Raw genomic sequence first — 26,876 nt, 5'->3', positions numbered from 1 at the left:
AGCCGCCGAACGCTGAGAAAGGGGAAGTGTGGGAAACAGATCTGCTCTTTATTTTTAAAAACTTCTTTTGCACCGCTTCCTAAAATCTGAACATTTCACTGCTCTCAAATGCAGCTCCGTGCAAGGAGCAGCTAGGAGGAGCCAAAGGCCAGCAGCACCACGCCACGCGCCGAGTTCCACCACCCAGGGACATCTCAGCCTCAACCTCGCCTCTTCCGTGCCTCGCTCTCGAGGGTCGCGGTCAACACAGGACCCCCGCGCTTCTCCCTCCATCCTGGTTTCCAGGCGGCCCGCTCCCCAGCTCCCAACCGCATTCATTGTCCTCCTCCAGCCCCACCAGTCCACGCTATCACCAGAGTTCCGCCCTCTTTCCACTCTCCCATTGGCTCCCGCTGCCCAACCGCGAGGGGACCCGCCTAGCAGAGTCCTGTACGCCCCGTCTTTGGCCGCGGACCGGCTAGGGGCGGGCACTCTGGTGGCCCCACCCTTTGGGGGGCGGGGCCAGGCTCGCTGGCGCTCGGGCGCTGTCTCGGCGGGGCTCGGCTCGGCTCGGCTCGGTCTGCAGCTCCGGTGGGGGTGGGCGGCTAGGGTGACAGCCGCGGTGGCAGAGGCTGCGGCGCCGGACTTGAGCAAGCGACGAGCGCGGAGCGGGTAAGAGGAGGAAGTGGAGCGTCGGCGAGGAGCTCCAGAGTCCGCCGCCGGGCTAGGTCCGCCCAGATTTGCAGAGCGAGCCGTGTCGGGACCTGGGCAGACTTTGCCGTGCTCCGGCCGCTGGCGCCCAGCCTGTCCTGCCCTGCCCTGCTGGTCCGAGCTCGGTGTTCCGCGCCTGGACTTTCCCAGCCTGGTGGTCCGCAGCTGCTTGACCCGGAGTTCCGAGGCGGGACGCGCCCAGCCCCATCATACCGACCCATCTCCGCCCGTGTGCCCTCCGCCCCCGGGTCGGTGCAAGGTGGCCCCAGCTCCCGGACCTGAGTGTAAAGGAGCCGGGACGCCCACCGGCCTCCGGCTCCTGGAGAACCAAACCTTCAGCTGCCTTGGACCCGACTGTTCCGGACTTGAAACTGTACTGGCGCCGCCAGGGTCCAGCGCACCGTAAGGGGTCCCAAGCAGGCAGGACAGTCAGACTGAACCCCCTGGGCTGGTGCTACGAGCCGAAGCTTCCACCTTCCTCCGCCCTAGGCTAAGGACTTGGGGGTGCTTGCACCAAAGAGAACACAGGGTCTTCTTCTGCCCCAGTCTCCAGCGAGCCGAGGTTGCAGGTAAGAACCCCGGATGCGCGGCGGGAGCGGTCCCGGGCGCCTAGAGACCGGGCCCGGGTCAGTGGAGGGCGTGGAGGGGACACCCGCAGAGAGTCAACTATTTAGGAGAGGGCGCGCAAAAGATAGTAGAGAGAAACAGGCACTCATTGAGTGCCCATTGTGTGCAGGTCCGAGCCCCGCCCTTGCACAAATCGTTCCTTATCTGAAGCTCCGCGCTACCCCTCCCTGAGATAAAAGCTGTTGTGATTGTTATGGGCTCAGACCGACGGGGAAACTGAGGCATGACAGGGCTGAGGATCTCTGCTCTCTGTGCGGAGGATTTGACCAGGGAGAAAGGAGAAGATAGAGAGAGAGAGCAAAGAGGGAGGGGAGAAGAAAGGAAGTAGACAGACTGCAAACAAGAGGTTGGTAAGGTGGGGCCACGGCCGGGGGGGGGGGGGATCCAAAATCCAAGCGCTGATCTTGAAGCTGCAGAGGTGCTTCTCCTTACCAGCGATTCTTGGATTATGGACCGGTCACCTCCCAGGAAAAGTGACCCAGCATTGAGGACAGAGGTGGGAAGCTTCCCAGTTCCAAAAGATCTCTCTTCCTGGGGTCCAGGTTGGAGGAACAACCTGCCTCCCAGAGTCGGGGTCCCCCAAGTTACTGAAGTATTCTTATCTGTTAGGGGCTCATCATGTTGGTCCCCAAGCCACAGCCATATGGAAGCTGGAGTTGTTATCCCTCAGAACTCACCCCCCTTCCCTTCTTGACGTTATTAATGGGGACACTAAAGACTTTCGGGGAGCACAATTAGCCCAGGCCCTAAAGCCAGTGAGTGGTTGAGCCAGAAGCAGAACTGAAAAAGATTTCCAAACATCCATCAAGGATCCTCTCCCCTTCCCAGCTCATACTTTTTTGGGTTTGTGGCTGGGGTTTCCCCTCCGCCCCCAGTATGAGGTTGGGGTGACCATGTATGAGGCTGCAGTGAGCATGTGTGGTTGGCGCTGGGGCTCAGATCAAGGCCTGACCTCAGTCTCTGTTGCTGCAGAGGAACGTGCAAGACCCTCTGGCCCAGGAGAGAACTTCTCCAGGTCTTAAGGTTAGGGTTGCCAGGTCTGGGGATACGGTCCAGCTGTGCTGCTTCCCAGGCAGAGGTTCCTCTCACTGCCTCTCGATCTGTGTAGGACAAGGGTATTGTGAAAGCGCGTTTGGCACAGACCCTGTGGGGCTCTTTCTTGTTCTGGGTGGGGAGGGGGAGGCATATGGCCTTGGTCTGGGCATTGTGGCCTTGGCTGGGACTACTTAACCCTTGTTGTGCTGGACTCCCTGGAGTCTGGGGAAACCACCTTGGGAAGCACCTGGGAGATGGAGTGGGGTCTTAAAGACTAGAAGCCTGTTCCTGGGGTTGGAGGGGTTCAGGGAGCCTGGAAGGTGACTAAGGGGCTTGGGATTCCCCCTCCCCCACCTCTGCCTGGGGGTTCAGATCCTCATAATAATCCTTGCATCTAAACAGAGTCCTCCTTTGATGAACTAATTTCACACCTGTGATCTCATTTCACCAGTGCTGGAAAGAGCTGGGAACCTCAGGTGAGGCAGAGCAGGGGCTTGGGGGGAAGCCTCCTTCTGATGTCGCATCTGTGAAGTGGGGTCAAAACACTGTTACTGGCCCAGATAACGAGAAGATCCCATAGACAAGCTGTAGAGCGCTGAGGAGTTCCTGCCCAGTATGGGCTTGTTATTTGGGCGACCCTGTGTGGGAAACTGAGGCTCAGAGAGGTGAAATCTTTGCCTGCTGAGTTTGCTTCAGGAACTGATCGTGCCTGGTCTGCCGAGTGGTGTGGAAATTACTCAGATGGGCTAAGTGGCCAGTGATGAACCTACCCTGCCTCCTGGCCATGGGGCAGCCATGTCACTCTCCAAGCCTTCTGCTTTCCTGTGAGGGGGGAATGGCCCTTCTACCAAGATTAACTGAGCTACAGATCCACACAGCGCCTGGCCACCATCCATTTCCTTCCCTGTGGAGAAAGGAAACTGGAGTTTTGACCAGGAAGTCTGGAAAATCCTCAAACTTTCCTGACGTTAGAACACAGGTGGCAGTTGCAGGCTGAGGGACTTGGACTTGCTTAGCTGGGCCCTGGGCAGGCCGTATACTCCCTACACCACCTTTCCTAGTTACAAAGCCTCCTAGGATCTTTTTTGGGACACTGGGAAGGGGCTCTGGATTCTAACCGACCACACACCCACTGTGGCTTCCTGTGGGGCAGGAGGTGGTGTCCATTCCCTTTGGACCATTGTCTGGCCTCTCTAAGCACAGGGTGCAGTGAATAATTTATCATTGCCCTCACTGGGAGGCAGGCTAGAGAAATAGCTGCACTCTGCTGTGCTTCCGTCCCCCCAGAGGAGGCCAGTGGCTCCTGATTGTGTCTCAGTCCGGGTTATGCTGAGTGTGCACGTGTGTGTGTGTGTGTGTGTGTGTGTGTGTGTGTGTGTGTGTGTGTGTGTGTGTGTGTAGGAGGAATATGGAGCAGGACAAGGAGAGAAGGACCTACCATCCTCCCCAGCTCTCTACCGTTGGGGGCAGGGGAGATACCTATAGGCAACAGCGGGAACCAAGGTAGCTGAGCTAGGATCAAGCTTCAGGCCTCAGAACTAGAGATGCGGAGGAAGGGGAGGGTAGAGTGGCCAGGGAGGTCCTCAGGGAATCCTGCTTGTGCCTTCTGCTCAGAGACCGGAGGCCAAGACACCTGAGCATACACGACCACTATTTCTCCCTTCTGTAAAATTAGCACAGTGAGGCTCACTTCTCAAGTTCATTATGAGTGACCATAGGGTCACATAAGTAAAACCTTAGGCAGCCATGGTGGTCAGCCAAGGAGTGCTTCACTGTGAACACACAGGGGAGGGAGTCGGTGTGTGTCGGGGAATGAAATGGCATGGTAGGTGGAGGGGTGAGGAGAATTCTGGAGCAGTGATTCAGAATCAGAAGGCTGAGCAGTCGGGTGGGAGAGGAGTGGAGGCCGTTTAGAACCCCTCTGTGGAGTGCGGACCAGGCCTTGGGTGCGGCCTTTGCCAACCATAGCCACTAACGGGACCTCAGGCTCCTTGCCCATCACTGTTGAACATACCACTGGTGACCACCGAGCTACCCTTTGGCTTGTGGGATAGTCCAGACCACATCCCTGCCCCTTCTCTGCTCACTTCTCTATCTGCTTTGGCCCAATTTGGGTCACAAATCCTGCCCCCAAACGTTCCTGGGTTGTCCAACCTCTGGGGTGCCACCTGGAAATGTTTACCGCTTCATGGTAAACGTACCGATAAAAGTAATAATAGTCCACAGTTTAGGAAATGCATGCACAATTAATTCTACTGTGGTGATGTTAGTAATAGCCAATACCCTTCAGTACTTAGGATGGGCTGCACACTGTGCTGAGCACTTTAGACACTATCCATCATGGAAACTCTGCAAAATGGCTGTTTTTGTCGAGAGGCTGGAGCTCAGAGAGGTGCGCTGTCTTGCCCAGATTCTTCCAGCTAAACATCAGGGGACAGGGAGTCAGGCCTGCTTCTATTCCAACTGGAAATCTTTGCTCCTCTCTGTCACTGAATGGACACTTAGCCAGCTTCTAGGAGATGTTCTATGGCCTTAACTGCACTCAGTACCTCGAAAGCGTTTGTATGTGATGAACCTAGACTCAAGTCTTCTTACCTAAGCCAATGTATGGCCATGCTGGACTGAGTATAGTCCCCAGGAAGGAACCTGGGTCCCGGGCTCTGTGCTGGCTGGCAGAGTGTATTGCCTGCAGTGAGTCAGCCCCTCTGTGTCTTGTTTAGTGTCCCCAGCCTTCTGCAGTGCCCTTCATGACCCTGGCAGGAGGAAGAGGTCACTGTACAGGGCCGAAGGATGTGGTGGGACAGGCAGCTGTGATTTTGGCCTTGCTGATATCTGGGCCAGGAGCACTGTGGTCACTTGAAGGAGGGTGGTGGCCTGGGCTGCAGGCAGCATGGTCATTAGCTATGATTGAGAGCTGGCGGGGCTAGGCCAGGTTGGCAGGACTAGAGGCCAGCTGGCCCGGCCACTGTGGGGTCATTGGCAGGGCAGCTGGCTTCTCCTTGCCTGTAGGGTGCCAAGGCTTTGTGAGCCATGGCTTGCCCGCTGTTCTGTTATGGTTAGGGGAGGATTGGTAGAGTCCTTCCAGGCCTGGAGATTCCTCCACCCAGAAGTCCTTAGGACTCCTCTCAAGCAGGTAGAACTCAACCCTCCTCTGTTGCTGGCCCAAGGCCCCTGTTTACCTGACTCACCCGGGGAGGGCATGGATCTGTCTGCTAGCCAGTCTGCAGAACCCCTCCCCTGAGTGCCCAGCAGTGTGTTTGGTACAAGGTAGCTGTCCTAGGACAGAGGAAGCAAGTGGCCCCTAGCCCAAGTCTTTCAACTCTGGAGTCTGTTTTCTTACCTCTAAGATGAGCTGATAATAGCGATGTGTGAGGTTTAGTGAGAGGTAGACAGAGGACCTGCTGAGGTCTAGCACACAGGCAGGTACACGGTCAGTGAGTCCCCTTGCCTTTCCCTCTTTGGCCTCATGAACTCATGACTCTGTAAGAAGCTAACGGAAGAGCCCAGCGACTGGATCCAGGGTATGGCAGGGAGGACTCCCTGGGGGAAGCTTTTGGGTGAATTTAGATGGGAGATGCTGCTTCCCATCTTCATGTGTGAGCGTGAGCAGACAGTTGTTGGTCTGGGAGGGACCTTGAGCTGGGACGGGGGCAGGGAGTAGGACCGAGATGTCTGGGGGCCTGGGTATCTCTTCTCAAACCCTGTGAGGCAGCAATGATCAACTGAGACAAGCCTTTGGGATCCAGCCAATAGATGTATTACCCTACCCTCCATCCACCGACAGGAGAGTATGGGCTGTGGGGGAAACATACTGACCACAGGTAAACACGTGAGTGCCAAAATTCCAAGCTGAGAAGTAATTTCCTGAGGCTGGGCTGGTCCCACTCACAAGGCTGGGGCAAGCCCCATCTGTAAAATGGGGCTCTTACATCACCTCCTTTCCAGGGCTATTGTGAGGATGACATAGATCCTACACATAAGATGCTCAAAAGGCCCAGCACGGCCTGGGGTTTGGCTCAAAGGTGGAGCACTTTCTGAATATGCACAAGGCCCTGGGTTCCATCCCTGGCCCCATGCATGCAGGCACAAAGCCGCAGCACGTGATAAGCACTAAGGGAATGGTAAACCGTTGTTATCTGTGTCGTCAGGACCAAGCAGGTTGCAGAGAGGGAACAGGTGCTCAAGGAGAGCGTTGGAATGGATCCCAGGCAAAGGGCAGTTGCTCCGCAGTGTGAATGAACAGCCTGGTGGTGGGGAGAGGACACAGAAGCAATGACTGTGCAGAATGGGACTAGGTAGGTCAGGGCTGGGATGCCCAGGGAAGGATCGGGGAAGGCTTCCTGGAGGCAGCGCTTCTGAGCTGGGCTTGTGTCTTCCTTCCTAAGCGTAGCTAGAACTTCTAGCCTCTGCAGGCTGTCCTTCCTCCATCCCTTGCCACCTCTCCATCCACAACAGGAGGGCCAAAAAGCAGGTGGGGAGGAAGTAGAGGCAGCGTGCCCCAGAGGCCTAGCCTTTCCCAGGCTGGGGGCCAAATTCACAGACCTGCCTGGAGCTCTTTTGTCTTCTGGCTCACAAAGTAGGCCGTCGCAGTGGGGTCCCCGACTTTGCCTCTATAGCTGTCCAGCTTGTGAATGAGTGAGTGGACTCTGAGGAAAAGGGCCCCGATGGCCCATGACTTTAATCCCAGCACTCGGAAGGCAGAGGCAGGCAGATCCCTGTGAAATCAAGGCCAATCTGGTCTACAGAGTGCGTTAGTTCCAGGACAGCTGGGGCTCTGGAGAGAGACCCTGTCTCAAGAAAGCAGAACAAAACATCAACAACAAAAGAAGAAAAAGAAAAAGTGTCCCCCCCCAAACTATCTCACCCTCCCCCCAGCCAAGAGGCTCAAAGAGAAAGTTCTTTCCTACATAAAGGGAGTCAGGACACCCCACCCCAAGAATCCTGAAGAAACTCACCCTAAAGAGCAGCCTTGTGCTTGCCTTCCTTAGGACTGGCTGTGAAGGTTGAGGACACTCTGCCCTCTGGAACATGGGATTAGAGTATTAAATCCCTTTGTTCCCCAAAGAGTTTCCCCAGGTAGGTGTGGCGGCAGCAGCAGCAGCTGGGGCCTTTTGAGAATGTCTGCAGCTCTGGGAAGGCCGGGACTATTCCTGAGGCAAGGGCTGGGCTCAGTTCTCAGAGTTTCAGGACATTTCAGTAAGGGCTTCTGAGACCTGCCTGTGGTCTCCACATACTGCCTGAAGCATCCCACAAGGCTGCCTGCTTGAGGAGCAGCCCCTGGCCATACTGCTGACCTGGGACTTCTCTGAGCCTCAGGCTAGCAGGTTTTGCTCCCCTGGTGTCTTTTTCCAGCCTTGGTTTCCTCATCTGAAGAATGGGGGTAGAAATAATCTTTGTCTGACATGAGACCATGCATGGAATGTGCATGCCTGACACGTCATGTCACCAGCGTGCAGTGAAAGGTCGCAGAAACAGCAGCAGAGCCTGGCTGGACTCAGTCTCCGGATTCTCTGTCCCAGCCACCTGCTTGTACCAGGTTTCTGGGGTCGGGACTGGGTGGGGAAGGATGAGTCCATAGACTTGGGGTTCTTCCCATTGTCTGCTTCTTCTTCTTCTTCTTTTTTTTTTAAAAGATTGTATTTATTTATCTTATGTGCATGGGTGTTTTGTGCATGCCTGACCCCCTCAGAGGCCAGAAGAGGGTGTCAGGTGCCCCCTGGAACTGGAGTTACAGACAGTTGTGAGCTGCCATGTGGGTCCTGGGAATTGAACCCTGGTCCTCTGGAGGAGCAGCCAGTGCTCTTAACCACTGAGTCCTCTCGGTAGCCCCCCACTGTCCTTCTTTTCCATAAGTGATAGTAAGCACTCGGTTTGCTTGGTTTTGTCTTAGTGGTCAAAGTGTCAGGCTCCCTGTAACAATGGAGCCTTGTCTGAGTCCGCTTGTTTTCCAACCCGGACACTCGACTGCTCCGCCCACCAGGCCCTGGTCCCACCTGGGAGAACTGGAGAATGTCAGAGGGGGGTTTGTTTTCCAGTGAGGGGAGGGTGTCTGGGGGACGTCAGAGGCCTCTGTGCAAGTCCTCACCAGCAGTTGACCCCCCCCTGAAATCAATCCCCGGTATTGCCAGCCAAATCAACCCAATGACTGTTGCAGGGTGAAGCCAGTGGGTTTAGGGACACAAAGACTTGCACTTTTAGTCCTGACTTTGTCACTTACTGCAAGGTGACAATGGGCAAGTCATTTTGTCCTTGAGCAGAGTTTTTCTATGTGAATGAGACTGTGTGTGTGTGTGTGTGTGTGTCACGCTCAGCCTGCTAGTGTAATAAGCTGGGGGCCCCCATGCCAAAGCCCGTTGACTGCTACAGTTCTCTCGGAGACGGGGTTCTGGGCAACTTCTCTCCATCTCTGTCTCCGCCAGCAAGTCAGGATGAATGTGGCCTCCAGAGAGGCCTTGCCTTATCTCCCAGTGGGCAAAGTTCATGAAGACACTAGTGGTAGGTGCATAGAACCCTCTGTGTGCTAGTTCAAAGCCAGCCCTGTGGTGGCCATGTTCCCTAGAGATGAGAGCTGCCACCACTAATCTCTGACGGTTATTCAGGACTTGCTGCCCTGAGCTCAGGAGCCCCCCCAGTCTCCTGAAGGCCAGTAAGGGAATATGGAACCTACAGGGTATGATAGAAAGTCATCATTGGTAATGGGGGATGTGGGGAGCATGTGGGGCTACTTCTAAGCAGGGAACAGGTGACATGGTGTAAAGGACAGACTCTAAACTTGGGAGGAAGCCTGGTTAAGAGACGGTATAGGAGATGTGGCTGGGCACTTGGCATGGAAATGCTAGGAGGCCCCACAGGATGCTGATGGTGTCTGCAGAGCGTAGGCGGACAGGCCTAGAACACAGAGCCCTTGCAGCTAGCCCCCAAGGAGCATCTGCCCCTGCCTCACTCACAGCTCACACCTGGGCATCAGTGACAGGGTTGGTGTCTCACTGCTCAGAAGAGGGCCCTGTGGAGGGAGGAATGTGGGCCTCAGAGTCTGTCCTGGTTTTCAGTCCCACCTCTGCATCTTTGAGTAGAACTGAAAGACGCCGAGCTAGCCACTAAGCCTGGCTGAGCCTTAGCTGCACACCCATGAGCCCGGCAACACTTACTGTCCACGCTGTTGGAAGGTAAAATGACGTAATGGATAAGGCAGCATCTTACATTTCCCAGGAAGTTCTACAGTCACCCTCACCCAGCTCTCCTTCTCTGTCATCCTTAACGCCTCTCCAGGAAGTTCTTTCTTGCATCTAACTGAAGTCCATTGTTCTGTAGCTGGAATCCCTTTCATCTGGTCTGGGGACTGTGCAGAGGCCGACTGAGCCCATCCTCCATCCTCATGCGCCCAACAGTAGCTGCAGTGAGGCAGGGAACAGAGCAACAGGAACTGTCAGTTTCCACCCTGGAGCGTGGGGTCCCAGCAGTTGAGAGCAGAGCCTTCTGCCCAGGGTGGAGGGCATGTGTGTGGACTGTCCCAATTACTCACACTCCAAACAGTGTGGTTCTAGGACAGAGGAGAGAGCCCTGGCCCGAGCCAAAAGCCTGCATGCTGGTGGCGTCCTGTCCTGCCACAGGGCTTACATCCACAGTATCCTAGAGGATATCTGCATTCTGCGGCCCAGGTCTCCCTAGTGAAGATGTGCAATTTAGCTTCATGGCCTTTTTCTTATTGTTGGGCACCAGACAACCTGAGTGTAGAGCAGGCAAGGGCTCTACTGGTGGCTGGTGGTGGTAGTATCTGAATAATTCATTATTCAGGCTGAGGCTCCCAGGAGTGGCCCTGAGTTGAAGGTCAGTTGGCCATTCCTCATGGGTGGAGTAATGGCTCCTTCCTCAGACCAGACATGGCCATCGTGGTGCTCTTGGGCCTACCTACCCTGCTAACTGCCCAGTGGCTCTGGACAGTTGCTATGCACTTTCTCTTCGGTAGAAGCACCCCATCCACTGTCTCTTCAGTCCCTGCAAGTGGGAAACCAGAGGGAAGCTCAGCGAAGCTGGACCAAGGACTGGCTAGAAATCCCACAACTGGTCTGGGGGACTGCGGAGAGACCCTGGAGAGTCTCCCCTGACACCCAGACCAAGCAGGACCCTCTAGGTAATTGACAGGGGTGGAACACAGGATAGGCAGGTGGTTGTAGGCCAAGCCGGCCTCATCTGGGAGAGCTGGGCATCCGGCTGCTCTGTGGGCAATGGGAGAGGAGAGTAAGCCTCAGGAGTACGGCTTACTCTTCCTGGGTGTTCTGGACCCCGCCAGTTCTTCAAGCTTCGGGAACTTAAGCATTTTGGTGTCACCGGGGACTCAAGATTCCTTCTTGTTGCCTTGGACACGCACCAGTGTAGCCTTGCAAAGCATTACTATCGAAATGTCTCTGAATTCCCCACAGTCTGTGAGGAACATTTGTTAGGGAGACAATGAGGGTATGTTCTAGAAGCAGGCCTGCCCAGGACTGCACTGTGACTCCCACCTCCTCGTGGATCTCAGGTCCTCATCTTCTCACACACAGCACGCCTGTGCTGGCTTTGCAAGTTGAGTGAGGGAATGCTTAGCCTGCACCTGATGCAGTTTTGTGGGTTTTTTTAAATTTTTTTTTAGTATTTGTTTATTTAGTGTGTGTGTGTGTGTGTGTGTGTGTGTGTGTGTGTGTGTGTGTGTGTGTCCAAAGGTCAGAAGAAAGGGTATTGGATGAATCTCCTGGAGCTGGAGCCCAGTTATAGACAGTTGTGAGCTGCCATGTAGGTGCTGGGAATTGAACCTGGGACCTCTGGAAGAGCAGTCAGTTCTCTTAACCAGTGAGCCATCTCTCCAGCCCCCAGCTTTGTGGTTTTAACCATCAGCCTCACTTTATAGATGAGAGGCTGGAGAGTCAAAGCAAGGTGACTGTCTGAGGCCACTCAGTGCTGTGGTTTGGTTCCAGGCTTTCAGTCTGGGGCGGGGGGTTGTTTTTCCTACGAAACCTCACTTCTACCCTCAAGTGACCCACTGCTTCACTTACTCAGAATCCTCCATGCGTAATGCTGGTGCCTGCTGTGGCCTCTTGTCCACAGAGCCAAACAGCGCTTACCTCGAACATAGGTATTTTCAAAATGTCTCACGCATGGAGTATGCCAAATGGTGTAGGTGCAGGAAGCTGTCTTCCAGGCAGCGAAGGCCCGTGTCATGCCCAGAGGCTTCCTCAACTCATCATACCTGTAAAACCATTTGCATAGTTTGGGACGGAACTTTCATGAAAGAGCATGGAGCCTGGGGTGGGGAAATGGTTCTTTTCCTGCTCAAGGTAGGAGTGGTCACCCTGCAAGGACCGGGCTTATAGAACTTACCAGCTTTGCCAAGTGTCTGCTCTGTGACTGTACCTGCTGGGCTCTATGTTCTGGCGCTAATCTCCCCACTCCTTCACCCTGCTGTCCACAAACCTGCCTCCCGCATCCCAGCGCCCCTTCTTTCTCCCCTTGTGCTTATCTGTCTTTTCTAATTGGCTGGTCTTATTAGCCTTTGTTCATTCATTCCTATCCAGCCGGCTGCTCATACTCTGGGTCATGCTGAGAACTCCATCCATCCTGGTGGAGGATTTCTGCAGTGGCTGTGCTTGGTCAGGGCATGACCACACCCTTCTGGCAGAAGACAGGGAAATCATGATGCACAGAGCGAATGCTGGCACCGGACTTCTGCCTCTGCTTGCCTCGCCACCCTGAATCTCCACCATAATCCAGGGAGGAATCTCGACACCCCTCTGCCAACCATGGTTGCCTGGCCCAGCAAACAAAGCCCCTGCCCTACAGCTAGCTCACATCTCCAGCCCACCCTTGACCATCTCCTTCTCTATCTGTACTCTGCAGGCTCTATGGTCTCACCTTTTCTGTCTGCCGCCAAGAATTAGTGGTAGGGGCTGAGATTGGACATCTGCCTCTATTAAATGGTCAGTTCAGTGTGGCCTTTCCTGGATACCAGCCTCAGAGCATCCTCTAAAACACACACACACACACACACACACACACACACACACACACACACACACACACTGTCCTGCAATCTTGGGGCTTTTCCTGCATTACAAACAGGTAACAGTGTACAGTTAGCGCTTCACAGACTTGTGATATTCTGTGTTGTGCTTTGTTTTTGAGACAAAGTCTTATACAATCAGGGCAGGTCTTGAACTCCAAGTGTTGTGATTTCAGGTGTGCATTATCATGCCAGGTTCCCAGACTTGTTTGGAGGCCTGGAGCCCAGGACAAGCTGCTAACCAAGTTGTCACCAGGCTGCCTTGTACAGAAAGAAGCCCGTTCTTGGCTTAGGACCGTTTGCGTTCTGGAGATTATCTTGAGGACACCGGTGCAAGACAGACTTGGCTATAATAGTAGAGCTTCAGGCCGCAGGACACGTGGAAGGTAGAGCTGTGTTGATTCTTCATCCACCAAACGGACCTGTCTCAGGCACCGACTGTGGGCCAGGCACACAGCCAGCCCTAGGAAATGCCAAGACACGTCTGACTAAGAATCTTCCATTTCATCTCCCAGCCCACTAAGGGTTTTTAAAGAAAGACAAATACAAGCCTTAAAAGGAAGAAGCAAGTTTTTAATTGTTCCAGGTCGTGGTGGTGGGTGGGCGGGTGACACATTTATTCTGTGCCGTGGAGCTGTACCTAGACCCTGCTTAGCGTCAGATCTCCCAGGAGCTATTAAGGACCAATTACCCTGGGCAGAGATTCCCAGCTGCTGTAGGAAGTCTGAGGAGTCAGGTGGAGTGAGGGAGACCTAGAAGAGGAGGGAGGGCACAGGACACTGCCTCCTGAGACCCACTGGCCTGGACTTAGCATTGTAGTGAGACACCACATAGAGGGTAGGGCGGGGTGGGCGTGGGGTCTGTCCAGTATTCTCAGCAAAGGAACAACTGGAGCAGAGATGTAGAGATGGCAATGAATGGGGATGCTTGAAGGGCCCTAGACAATGGGAGCGCAGGAAAACCACTGGAGAGGTTGCTGGGTAGATAAGGAGTGTCAAAGTACCAGCTCAATGGGTGCCTAGCTGACCAGGAGTGCCCTGAGGGCCAGGGCCAAGTCACACTCATCCCAGTGTCCCAGCACTTGGCTAGTGTTCAGTTGGCATGTGTGGACTGACTGGATTTTTGAGCACGTCCTTCTCTGCGAGCCTCAAGTCTTCTCATTGCGGTTAGGCAAGGTCACGGGCACATCTTTCCTAAGGCTGAAAGGAGTTCTGGCATGCTTACTTCTCCAGCTGGGCGGGATCAGAGGCCCCTGGTTGGGCTGGCCACCTTTCGCCAGTGAACCACACTCCTCTTTACCTTGCCTCAGCAGTTGCTAGCCCTGGTCACCTCACTAATCGTGCTCCTGTGGCCCCAGATCTCACAGCAAAGCAGGATGGAGCTGGAGAGGCAAGTTGAGCCAGGCTGAAATGCAGATTAGTGCCTGCAGCTTGACATGGTGTAGGAACTCTGGAAGGTTCCACAGTCTGCCATCTTCAGTTTCTTCCTCTGTTGAATGAGAATAATAATAACTCCCGCCGGGCGGTGGTGGCGCGCGCCTTTAATCCCAGCACTCGGGAGGCAGAGGCAGGTGGATCTCTGTGAGTTCGAGGCCAGCCTGGGCTACCAAGTGAGTTCCAGGAAAGGCGCAAAGCTACACAGAGAAACCCTGTCTTGAAAAACCAAAAAAAAAAAAAAATAATAATAAAACTCCCACACAAGGCATTTGTACTGATCTAGGGAGATAACATGGATACGTATTATAAACTGACTTAGGGGGCTGGGGATGTAGCTCCGTTGGTAGAGTGCTTGCCTAGAAAGTCCTGGGCTCAATCCCCAACAGTGTATAAACCAGGTATAGTGGCACATACTTGTAACTAATCCAAATGTTCAAGAGATAAAGGCAGAGGGATCAGAAGTTCAAAGTCATCCTTGACTCTGTAGTAAGTTCAAGTTTAGGCTGGGATAGATGAATCCCTGTCTCAGAAAAAAAAAAAAAAGACTAAGATAGGATAGATAGATAGATAGATAGATAGACAGACAGACAGACAGACAGACAGATAGATAGATAGATAGATAGATAGATAGATTGACTTACATACACACACACACACACACACAGCTATGATCATCAGATCATCAATAGTCTCTATTGTTCAGTTGCTGTGAATCCCCCAGGCTTCTGGCTGACTTGTCACGGTTTCCAGAAGTGTCCCCTGGTTGTGGCTCACTGTTTCCTACCAGGCTTTTCCAGATGCATAGGTGTTACTTAGGCCACAGCAACAGGACTCTGAATTAGGTATAAGTTTCTCACACAAGTCATTACTGTGTGTTGGTGTGCACAGAGCAGGGACAGACAGACACCTTGCTACCCCTCTTGTCTCTTGGATGGAGGGACCAGACACCACCCTCCCCAGCTGCATCCCGGGAGTATGAGGTGTCGGCCTCTGGGACAGGTGGAGGCACACTCCAGGAACTCTCCTCAACTTGCAGCACTGCTGTAGGCCAGGACCCACAGGACCTGCCTGCAGATGGGGGCCTGGCCTGGGCAGCTGGCAGTGATGAAGGATTGGGGCTGGTAGTCCCAGGACCTGAAGGACAGAGTGAGACAGTCACTCTGACATCCCCCTCCCTTCCCTACTGGTCTTAAGGAGGTGTCAGTGGGGCAGCTGAGACCTCCAGGGTGACTTTATTTCATCAAAGCCCAGAGCATCCTCTCCAGGAGCCAGCAGCCTGGCCACACAGGGTGCTTGGTCAGAGCACCCTGGCCAGGATGGGATCTCAGGGGATAGGGCTGGCTCTACCCAGCATCCCATCCTCCTGAGTCCTGAGGGTCCCTCCTAATGCCTTTATGCCTACAGTTCCCAGATGGTGTCCTGGCCCTATCAGAGCAGAGTGGAGAACAGACAGCTGGCAAGGCTGGCCCCAGAGACTGTCCAGATGTTCCCTACGCTTGGGTTGGTGGGTAGGAGAGGCCCAGGGGTGGCAGCAGCTGAAAGGATGTAATAGCCTAGCCATGTAACTTAAGCTGGTTACAAAGAAAAGATAGGCCCTAGCATGCATGCGCGCACACACACACATACACACGCACATGCACACACACACACGCACATGCACACACACACACACACGCACATGCACACACACACACACACACACGCACACACACACACTCCTGTGTGTACAGTCAGGGTCTTACACACTCAAGACCTTGTCCATACTAGGTCAGCACTCCACCACTGAGTCACATCTCTGATCCACCTCCTGTCGTTCTGGCTTAGGAAAGGTTCAGTCTGGGTTTCCACACTTGTGCCTGCGCACCCTTGGATCTGCAGCTTGCCTTCCTGACCTTGATGGAAACGAGCTGCTGAAGCGGCTTGATCTGACAGGCCAGGCTGAGGTCAAAGCAAGCATGGTGCATGCTCGGCACCTGGGAGGGAAGAGCCAATTCCAGGCCTCAGCAAAGAAACGGAGCCCTGTCGATACTTGATCCCAGGTCTCCCTCAGCAAAAAAGAGGCCGTTTCCACAAGGCCCAGGAGGGAGCAACAGCAGAGGTATGCTAGCGCCTGTCACTCCGAGTTACCCCAGCGCCTGTCACTTTCAGGCAGGCCAGGCAACCCTTCAGGCTAACCAGGTGATCTGAGGAGTCCCTTTCTTCCTTGTTCCTGGGTCACAGGGAACTGCGTGCTGTGCTGCGCGCTGCACTCTCCGTGTGCTGCCTTGAAGGAAAAGCAGAAGCTACAGAGCTGGGAGGCCCTGAGGGCACAGCCCCAAGTACCGCCCAGGGGCTCCAGCGACTGAGACTGGCTTCCTGGTCCTGGTGACAGCCAGACTGTGAAAGATGGGCTGTGTGAGCCTCATTTGCTGCCTCTGATGGAGCAGCTGGTTAATTAGCTGCTGGTTGCCTGACAAGTGTCCCCTACGCATGTCAGGGTCAGTCCTCAGCAGACTATGTGCATGCTCAGTAGCCAGCCTTGGGCATGAGGCCGTGATCCCACTCACTGTCCTACCCCCTGTTTATCCCTCAGATGACCTTATGGTACAGTCACTGTGTTGAGGACTCAGGGAACAGAAGACAGCCATGTCCCAGGGGCCCCAGTTTGGGGGAGATGGAAAGGAAGTGCCCACAGAAGGGTCAGTGGTGGGCACCAGTCCCAAGGTGTGTCCATGGCAACCTCTACCCCAGGGAAGATTCTGCTGGCCTCTGCCTCCAACCGCCTATGTGACCTTGGGCAGCCGATCTTCCTCTCCCTGCCCCAGTTTTCCCATCCAAAACAGGGTATTTGAAGAGGTGGGTACCAGGACGCTGGCACCCAAAGTGAAGCTGTGTGGAGGAATTATGATCCCTAAAGGCAGTGGGCCCTGGGGCTCTCACCCATTATTCCACTTTGGGGCTGCGACAGGTCACGGCTGCTTGGAATTGGGGTGTGCCAGCTCTATAGGCACAGGGCAGACACGGTTACCCTGCCGAGCCGTGTCTGGTGCTGCAGGGTCGAGGGACACCTAGGGTTCCTGGGCAGGTTGATGATTGGAGGAAGTCTACTTGCCGTACTGTGTTGCCCAAGGTCAGGGAGGCACTGACAGCCAGCTTTAGGCATAAAGGCCTTAGGAGGGACCCTCAGGACTCAGGAGGATGGGATGCTGGGTAGAGCCAGCCCTATCCCCTGAGATCCCATCCTGGCCAGGGTGCTCTGACCAAGCACCCTGTGTGTCCAGGCTGCTGGCTCCTGGAGTGGATGCTCTGGGCTTTGATGAAATAAAGTCACCCTGGAGGTCTCAGCTGCCCCACTGACACCTCCTTAAGACCAGTAGGGAAGGGAAGGGGGTGTCAGAGTGACTGTCTCACTCTGTCCTTCAGGTCCTGGGACTACCAGCCCCAATCCTTCATCACTGCCAGCTGCCCAGGCCAGGCCCCCATCTGCAGGCAGGTCCTGTGGGTCCTGGCCTACAGCAGTGCTGGCAAGTTGAGGAGAGTTCCTGGAGTGTGCCTCCACCTGTCCCAGAGGCCGACACCTCATACTCCCGGGGTGCAGGTGGGGAGGGTGGTGTCTGGTCCCTGCATCCAAGAGACAAGAGGGGTAGCAAGGTGTCTGTCTGTCCCTGCTCCGTGCACACCAACACACAGTAGTGACTTGTGTGAGAAACTTGTACCTAATTCAGAGTCCTGTTGCTGTGGCCTAAGTAACACCTATGCATCAGGGGAAGCCTGGTAGGAAACAGTGAGCCATGACCAGCCCAGGCAGTCCCTCCGGGGAGTCCTGGGCCACCTTACGGCCCTCCAGTGGCCTAACTCAATTCAGGCCATAGAGCTGCCCACTCAGGCCCCACTGCTGTGAGTGGCCACCTGAGGCTGTCAGGTTCTTCTGGGCAGTGCAGGGCAGGCACCAGGTTCTGTGTGGCTAAGAATAGAATGCTGGATGTGATCTAAGCACAGCCCGGTGCATCAGCCTCCTACCAGTCACCAGGGAGCTTATTAAGTAGCCTCTGGGGCCACCCTGGGCTCCCCTGGGTGGAGGGGCTGCTGAGAAGAGTTTCACAGCCTGGTCCCAGAGGATGGCATTTCCCCTTTTTTCTGTAGAGTATGTCTCCTCCCACCTCCCTCTCCCCTGGGCCTCCAGCCTCTCTCTCTGTCCTGAGGGGAATGTCTTCTGGGACGATTCAAACAAACAAACCAGCCTTTGAGTGGAACAAACCAATCAATAAAATGGCTTTTTGTCTGAAAGCAGAGAACTGAGAGGGTAGTGGCTGTTATTGAGTGCCTACTGTATGCCAGCCCTGGCCTCAGCGTTTGGTGCCCTGGCTTCATCTAACCATCATCTAACCTGGCTTCATGTAACCCAGTGGTTATAGCAAGGATCCTTGGTGTCCTGATGTGACCTAGCAGAGTCAGGGCTGGGAACCATCGTCTTACCTACCCTGTGCTTCTGGAGGAGGGGGTGCTGGAGGGGCCAGAGGCGGTCTCTTCTCGAAAGCTCCAGGGTGAGGAGATGTTATCCTTATGATTACAGGAAATCATGCTTTGCTCTATATTTGAGTCACTTTTGGCACCTGTGTGGGACTGGAGGAACAACTGGCCTAGGGCTGAGGATTGTGGCCCCGTCATGCCCATGGCAGGTCCAGGCACAGGCCTATTGAGTCTGAATCAAGTCAAACCATCTTGGGTCTCTCAGTCCCTTCTACAAAGTGGGCAGGGGCTGCTTAGGGCAGGGCCATGAGACCAAAGCAGCAGCCCCCTGCTGTCCCCTCCAGACAGTGTCCTGGACTTTCCTCTCTGCAGGCCTCTCGTGCCCACTCCAATGGTGGTTGCCATTGTGAGGACTGTAGGGACACTTTGGCATCGTGCATCACTCTTGGGAAGACTGAGGCAGTAGAACTGAAGGGGCCCAGGTCATATGTAAGTGGACCTAGGAGCACATAGTAGGTGCTCAAGGAATCCCTTCTTTCTTGAAGGCCAGGGCCTGCTCTCCTCAGGAGCAGCACTTTGGGGTCAGACCTGGAGGACTTGGGCAATCAGGGCTTGGAGTCAGCTAAAGGTCCAGCCTTAGCCTGGAGAGCCCCCTGCCCGTCTGTGTTTGCCCAAATCCTGCCCCACTTAAGTGCTCCTATGCAAATTTGAGGCCTTGCTGAGTGCCCCCCGCCCAGTACCCTTCTCAGCTCCTGTCTCCCCCCAAACTGGGAGCATTTGATTAAATTTTATTTTATATTAAAAATGCATAACACAGGCAGGGGATGTAGCTCATTTGTTAGAACGTTTGCCTGGCATGGAAGATGCTGTGGATTTAAACCCTGGAACCACATTAATAAGCCAGGTGTGGTGGATGGAGGCCTGTAATTCCGGCACTGGAGATGTGGGGGCAGGAGGATCAGAAGTTCAAGGTCATCCTCAGCTACATAGAGAGTCTAGACCAGTCTGGGCTAGAGACCACGTCTAAAAAAGCAAAAGAAACACATAACATACCATCTGAGATATCTTGACTCACAACTGCATGGTGGTAACTCCAGTTACATTGTTGTGCAACAAGCCCCCAAAGTGGGTGTTTTAGGAACCGAGGCCTTGTATTAATACATAGAGGAAAGGGCTTTACCCTTGAGCTACATCTCCAGAGCTCTTTCATCAGGTGAAAGTGGCACTGTACACCCATTAGACAACCCTCCCCTGCCACTTCCCTTCCCAACATCTTCCCCTCCCCTCTCCTCCCCCAGTCCCTAGTACTCACCACTCTGCTTTCTGTTTCTCTGAATTTGACTCCTTTCGAAGCTTCATTAAATAGAATCCTCTGGTATCTGTCACTTTGTGAGTGCCTTACTTCACTTAGGGTAATGCCCTCTTGGTTCATCCGTGTTATATAGCAAGTGTCAGGCTTTCCTTTTAAAGGCAAAGTAATATTCCATGGTGTGGACATACCACATCTCGCCCATTCACCCATTCATGGACAGTTGGGTTGCTTCTAGATCTTGACTGCTGTGTCAGAAATTAGGCTTTTGAAGGGGAACAGGCCTGGGCTGTGTCATTGTCACCTTTGCTATGAGTCTGAGGCCTTTCCCGTTGCGGCTCTGCTCAGTGGTAGAGCAGAAACTTGGCACGTAGAGAGGCCCGGCACACAGCAAGTTCACACTGAGTGGTCGGGAGAAGTCATTCCTACTACCTGATTTCCTATTACGGGCATGTCCTTTTGTCTGTGGGTTACAGGACCCACATGTCATCTCTACCCCATGATGTCAGAGCTGTGTGCCTGTCAGTTGGGCTCAGAGACAGTTAGGGGCGTGTCCAAATTCACACAGCCAGTTAGTGGCCAGGCTGTGATTCAATCCAGGTCTCTAGCAGCACCTAGAGTCCACAGGCCTTCGAGTATCAGCAACCTGTGGCCCACCCACAATTCTGCAAGTGTCAGAGCTGCAGGGGAGGGATGAAACAGGGTGAACCTGTGGGGCCATTCCCTGCAGAGGGCAGAGGCCATGGCGCCTCTGACCCCATGACCCCCCAGTGTTGTGAATAGCCAGTTGTCCTGGCAACAAGGGCTTCATCAGACTCACTTGTTCCACACGGTCTGGTCTAAGCCGTCACCTGGCACGGGGGGGGGGGGGGGGGGGGGGGGGCTCACACTGCTTTTGTTCCCTCATACCCGGTCACTGGTTGGCTCATCTCTTCTTTACATCATTTCTTCACTCGGTAACCCCTCCCCTGAGCCCTGTGATGGCGTGGGAGACCAGTCAAACCTGGAGGCACTTACACAGGCCTGGCAGGAATAGTGGGGATTCTGGGCTGAAACTGCCTGGGTTGAAAGCCTGTCTCTGCCATTTACTGCCTGTGTGACCTCAGGCAGGCTGCCTAAGCTCTCTCTGCACTACACCTTTCTTCTCTGAATTGGAGAGACTGGTACTTTATGCAACAGATCACCCCAGACTTCGTGGCCTTACATAAAAGCTGCCGTCTTAGGGGACTGTAGCTTAACTGGAGAATATTTGCCTAGTATGCCTGAAGCCCCGAGTTCGATCCCTTCTACCTCCTAAAACCAGACGTGGAAGTACAGATTTATAATCCCAGCACCCAGGAGTGGAAGCAAGAGAATCAGAAGTTCAAGGTCATCCTCGACTACATAGCAAGTTAGAAGTCTTCTTGGGCTACATGAGACTCTGTCCAAAAACAAACAAACAAACCCTTTCATTTTATAAATCAGAGATTTAAGATGGGCTTGGGCAAGCAGCGCTTGGCGTGATGCATGTGGCTAGAACAGCAAGGAGCTGGTCCCCTGGGTTGGGGCTTCTCTTCGCCTTCATGTAGGGTCAGGGCCTCCTTTGTCCAAAAGCCTGGTTGAAAGCTAGGCATGGTGGTGGTACACACCTTTAATCCCAGCACTCAGAAGGCAGAGACAGGTGAATCTGTGAGTTTGAGGCCAGCCTGGTCTACCTAAGGAGTTCTGGGCTAGCCAGGGCTATACAATTAGACCCTGTCTCCAAACGAACAAACTAAATGCCTGGTTGAGCTCTCCCACAGCATGATGGTTCCTATGCAACCAAAGCTCCTGCAAAGTGATTCAGGGTTCCTGCAGGAGCATGCTCACAAGTGAGGTAACAGCTGTGCTCCCTTAGAAGACATGGCCTTGAGAGGTTCCGAGCGTCTCCTCAGCCATCACTTTCAGGCTCTCCCACCCTTGACCATGGATACACAGACCTCAGTTCTCCAAGGGAAGATGTCAGAGTGACGCTAAGGGGTTTGGGGGGGGGGGGATGGGCAGTCCTGCTGCAGATGTCTCTGGTAATCCAATCTGCCCCTGTCGTAAGGGCTACATGAGTCAAAACAGGAAATGCCTAGAACAATGCCTAGGCATCGCATATAAGCTAGAGCTATATATAGCCGGGCATGCTTTTGGCCATATGCAATTTACTCATGGTGTGCTGGCTGGCTGTAGGACCTGGCTGCCACTGCTGAAGTCAGTGCTAGGAACAGAGGCACTTCCCATGTGGGTGTTGAGGGACCTATAGGAGTTTATCAAGTGGAGATGGTAGACACATGTCCCACACAAAGGAAATCCGGAGCTAAGTGGAGTCCCTGGAGAAGGACACAGCTCCAGGTGGCGGGGCTCCCCGGGGGTGCAGAGGGCGGAAGTAGAAAGGTGAATTGAGGCCTGCATATGACATTTATTCTTGAACTGTAGGTACCAGAGTAAGGTGTCAGGGTCCGCAGTGCCACAGTGAGGAGGCTACTTGTGAACTCAAGAGGATTTGGGAGGTGCTGGGGTGGCCGGGGACAGGCAGACGGGGCTCATGCTGTGTTTGTTCCTGTCAGCTACATCAGCTTTGAGTGCGACATGTGTACCGGGGCTCTCTCCTCCCTTTCCAGCAAATCAGACCCTGTCACCTTCTCTGTTCAGTTTGGCTCCACAGCAGCCATGAGTCCTGCTTTGGCCGAAGGGCTGGCAGCCCCCTCTGTCCCAGCTCGGCCTGCATCCCTGAGTCCTCCTCTTCACACGCCCTTCTTCGCCCTTCTATAGCTTCGGGGTCCAGACTGACCGGGTAGCCCTCCAGGGCTGGCCAGATCCACTGTTCTCCTGAACTGGTGGGTTCAGGGCAACCGTGATCCGGGTCCCTTCTGTCGTCTCCGGGATGTTCATGCCCCTTAGGCTTGTCTGTGCTCTGGAAGCCTATGTGCTGGTGCCAGTGTGTCTCCCTGGTGTGTGCATTCACAGGCATGCGTGCCTTATGCATTTTTGTCTGTATGCATCTGTCTGTGTGTGGCTGTGCATGCATGTGTAGGGGGCACGTTCTCTGGGCACTTGTAAAAGCTCTAGAAAGTAGCAATAAAGGGAGGTGACTCATAAAGGGCTCCCAGAGGAGCAGAGGGTGGCATCCGTCCTTGCCCTGGGGGCTGAGGGTCAGAGCAGACACAACTGACTGCCTTCAGGAGCTAGCATGAGTTTTTGACATGCTGCTTCATTTGGGTGTTTCTGGACTCGGGGCGGCCGGGGTGTGTGTGTGTGTGTGTGTGTGTGTGTGTGTGTGTGTGTATGTGTGTGTGTGTGTGTGTATGTGTGTGTGTGTGTGTGTGTGTGGTGTGTGAGCAGCTGAAGGCATACTGAAGCCTGTGGGGCAATCAGAGCTTCCTGCAGGAGGAGTTGAGCCATGACTCTAGAGAACACAACTGGGAAAGGGTGGGGAAGAGGAGCAGGGCCTGGTGCACCATGGGTTAAGGGATCTGAGGCAGATGGAGTGGGAGGGTGATGCTCATCTTCCTGGGAGTCAGGAGATGGAGGCCCTTGAGATGAGGGATGAGGCAGGCAGGCCTAAGGGAGAGTGATGTGTTCTTGGCTGCTGTGGTGCAGGGCACCTGAGGGGCTCAAGGCAGGTGACCTGGACAGGCTACTCAGATCCTAAGATAGGTCCCGGTATGTGAAGGCCCAGTGGTTGAACTCAAGATCCGAGGGGCAAGAGAGAAAATGGTCATGGGCTGGGCAGCCATGCTGGATGGGGAGAGAAGAGCAGTAAGGGGTTGGGAGCTGGGAGGAAACGTTTCCAGGAAGCCAAGGAAATAAGCCTTTCCAGGAGGGTCAGGCCAGTGTTAGCCGAGGACGAAGAGGTCCTGCAAGGAAGCTGCTGGTGAACTTGATGGGACAGAGGGAGGAAGTGACAACATGAGCATGGTCGACTCTTCACGATGTTTCTGGACAGAGAAGGAAAGACTGGGTTTGGACGTGATTGCCTGGAACAGATGCAGGCCTGTGTATTCCCAGCTAGAAGGAGCCTGTCTGCAAGGGGTCCAGGTACCCTAAGGACCTGTTACGGTCCTCAGTTACAGGGTTGGAGGGTGCCTAGAGGAGGTGCTCTTTCCATGGGGGCAACTTAGAAGCATAGAAGCCTAAGAGGGATTGTGGTGGCAGCCTTCATCCTGTCCAAAGCACTGCCCACCTCCAGGGCCCCCGCCTGCCTTCAGGTCTGTAGAGCAGCATCCAGCAGGCTGGGAGAACACTAGGATGCTCTTAAACCAGGCACAGGTCAAGAGTGGAGCCTGGGAATGTGTGGCGCTGGCCTCCTCAGTGCTTGATGTTGCTTCATGGATGTTTCAGGCAAGAAGGTCCTGGAAGGGTCAGAATGCTGATTTGCCTGTTTGCAAAGAGACCACACCCAGACCCAGCCCTGGTTCCAGGTCTCAATTACTGGGAAGTTCTTCCTTTGAGTCTAGCCTATGTCTTTCCTGCTGTGTGTTCCCTCCTGATGAACTTGTTCAACCCTGAGCCAAACCTATCATCCGACCGAGCGCTTGGAGCGGCGGCCAGTGTTTTTACAACTTGTTTTCGTGGAGCTGGTTTGAAGTCTCTCTGCATTCCCAGAATGTCAGACCCGCCCTGATTCACAAGGATTGACCAAAAAACAGGGTCAGAGCCAGCTAGGAGTCTGAGGACTGAGTCATTCTCCTTGGACCTTCCGCAGAGCCTTCCCTTTGCCTTCTAGCGATGAGAAGAAGAATGGGAAGTGAACTCAGAGGACCAGGAGGGGACAGCAGCAGCGTGTGAGGACATGAACACATCCAGATGATGCAAGCAGTGGGCAGAGAGGAGCAGAGGGCCGAGGCCGGGGCTTTCATTTGGGAAGACCTCAGATCAAGTTCATGTTCTATTGCCTGACTGCTGGGGGTCTCTGTGCCTCAGTTTCCTCATCTCTGCAATGGCACAGACCCCCTAGGTATCTGAGGTCACATGGCCCAGATGCAGGAGCCCCATGAGAATGGTTTTCAGGAATTTTAGTGAGATATAAAGTGCTAAGGGAAGAGGAGGAAGAGAGGTGACAGGTGACCTCAGCCAACCCCATGCAGGTGATTGGCAGACAATGGCAGCTGTACCCCAGTGGTAACACTCCGGGGGCAAAAACTTCGTTGGTAAGGGTCTGCCTTGGAGGATGGTGGTGTCCTGGGGTGCAGAGATTCCAGCAGTCCTGAGGACTTCGGGCCCCCCAAGTCAGGTGCTTGCCTTTAGGAGGACATGGTCCAGTGTGTCCTCCAAAAGTAAAGGGTTCTGGGAAGGTGGTGGAGCCTGGCTGTTGGCTTTGGAGACCTGACAGGATTAGGAAATAAGGCCGAAGGAGTGCTGACTGCCCAGAACCCAGCCCTGGTGAGTGACAGCTTGTAGGAAGGGCACAGGAAGGGAGCCCAGGGGCCATACAGTCAGCAGGGCTGTTGCCACACCCGGTGCTCTTCCAGCCTGGGTCTCCTTGAACTCAGGAAAGGACGCTGACCTAGTACAGGGCTAGAGAGGACCTTGGCTCGTCTTTCCTCAGTTGCACTTGACTTTTCCTCCCTGGGGAACTCACACTGGTCAGCACGTCCCAGGAAGGAAAGAAAAGAAAGCTGTTTTTCCATGCTGTTCTGACTGACTGTGTCTGACTTAGATGCTGAGGTCAGCCTGGGTTGGTCTCAATGGTGTCCTCACTAACTCTCCTGTCCTCCTCACATCACAGGCAATGTCACCCACCGTTTTGCCTCCTGACTCAGGCCACTGGGAGTCTAGTTCTGGAGAGCACGGGCTTCGCTTCTAGTCCAGCCAGACTCTTGCACCTGCTGTGTGACCATGGCCGCATTCCCTGCCTTCTCTGAACCTCAGGGTCTCAGGTTCCTAACCCAACTTGGACAGTTGTTCCTCCAAAGTCAGATGATTTTAGTATGGACTAGTAATCCCTGTTTGTCATGGTGATGCCCAGAGACATGCAGTGACCGGCCTGTGATCCCACAGCAAAAGGGTAGAGGTGGGAGAGCTAGGACCTTCTTCCCGCTCTATGGCCAGTTCACTGGGCACCTTGCACACACTTGCTCAGCTCTGCTCTGGCCCCATCATGGCCCCTTTCTGCTTGGGAAGTGAGGACAGACTGAACCATGTGGCCCCTCCCACTGTGGCACACAGTGCAGCTGTCCTTGTCAGTTTGTCTCCCAGGTGCTGTAGGGGCCCTGCTGTGTGAGAGAATCTATGATCACCTGGGTCTGGTCCTGCTGTCACCTGCCCCGGGGCTTCGAGTCCGGTTGAGGCAAAGCTGAGCCCTGCCCTGAGGCTTGGAGAACCCTCAGGCCCTGGGGGGCTCACAGTTAGACCTAGGGCGATGGTCTAAACATCTCAGAAACAGTGGGAGGAGCTGCTCTGGGGGCGTGGTGCCAGAGTAAGTCTGCCGGTTCCTACACAGATTCAGACCTGTGCTAGGCAGGAGCAGAGGCTGGGGGACAGCTGTGACCTCGCAAGAAGACTTCTCACTCTCTGCCTTCAGCCCAACCACCTTCATCACGCAAAATTTTTCTCCATGATAATCATGGGCTCCCCCAGTCTGTACCATCAGTCTGCGGGGCACTCAAGAAAGCTCTAGAAATGTGTGGTGGCCACTCAGGCTTGGGAGTCAGAGCAGAAACCCAAGCAACCTTGCCTGTTCCAGCGTCATCCACTGCCGGTAGGATTCATTCCTTCTGCAGTGGAGTGAACAGTGTGTGCGGGTGTCTCGGCCTGGCTCTGGGGTATGAAACCCGCAGCTTGGCCTTCCCACCATGGCAAGCATGGCTTCCTTGTAGGAACCGAACTGCACATGTAAAGTGAGTCTCCTGGCTTCAAGTGACAAAATACCGAGTGTCTGTATTCATTTATTTCCAGTGTGTGTGTGTGTGTGTGTGTGTGTGTGTGTGTAGGTCGGGGGACAACCTTGGATACTGGTCCTCATCTTCCATCTGGCTTGAGACACCTCTCTTTTTGTCGTTCACTGTTGTGTACACCAAGCCAGCTGGCCTGTGAGCCTCCAGAGAGTCTGTCTCCACCTCCCACCTCCCACCTCACCACAGGAGTGCCGTGATTACAGACACGGGCTGCCATGCCTGGCTTCATGTAAGTTCTGGGGATTCAAACTCAGGTCCTCGCACTTGTACAGCGGGCCCTTTACCCGCGCTGAGCCGTCTCTCCGTCGGTGAGTGTGTTCACTTAAATAACGCCTCTGAGCGTTGGGTGTTTTGTTGGTGGCCTGCTGATGTAAGTAGTGAGATTTACATTTCAT

The 26,876-nt window shown here is 54.3% G+C and overlaps 1 protein-coding gene across 3 annotated transcripts in view; it reads left to right on the top strand.

The window, feature by feature from the left end:
* Nucleotides 1–577: 577 nt before the first annotated feature.
* The window catches only part of Gdpd5 (glycerophosphodiester phosphodiesterase domain containing 5), an 82,630-nt gene continuing 56,331 nt past the window's right edge, over nt 578–26,876 (top strand). For 2 of the 3 annotated variants that reach the window (XM_052760595.1, XM_052760594.1), the window contains exon 1: nt 578–1,259. The gene's annotated coding sequence lies outside the window, so the exon portion shown is untranslated. The remainder of the gene's footprint in view (nt 1,260–26,876) is intronic. The other variant, XM_052760593.1, reaches the window with a different exon arrangement.

The sequence above is a fragment of the Peromyscus californicus genome, unplaced genomic scaffold (assembly GCF_007827085.1).
Source record: "Peromyscus californicus insignis strain IS unplaced genomic scaffold, ASM782708v3 Scaffold_4__1_contigs__length_199733344, whole genome shotgun sequence".
In the NCBI taxonomy this organism is placed as follows: domain Eukaryota; kingdom Metazoa; phylum Chordata; class Mammalia; order Rodentia; family Cricetidae; genus Peromyscus; species Peromyscus californicus.
This window is presented reverse-complemented; position numbering and strand designations above follow the sequence as displayed.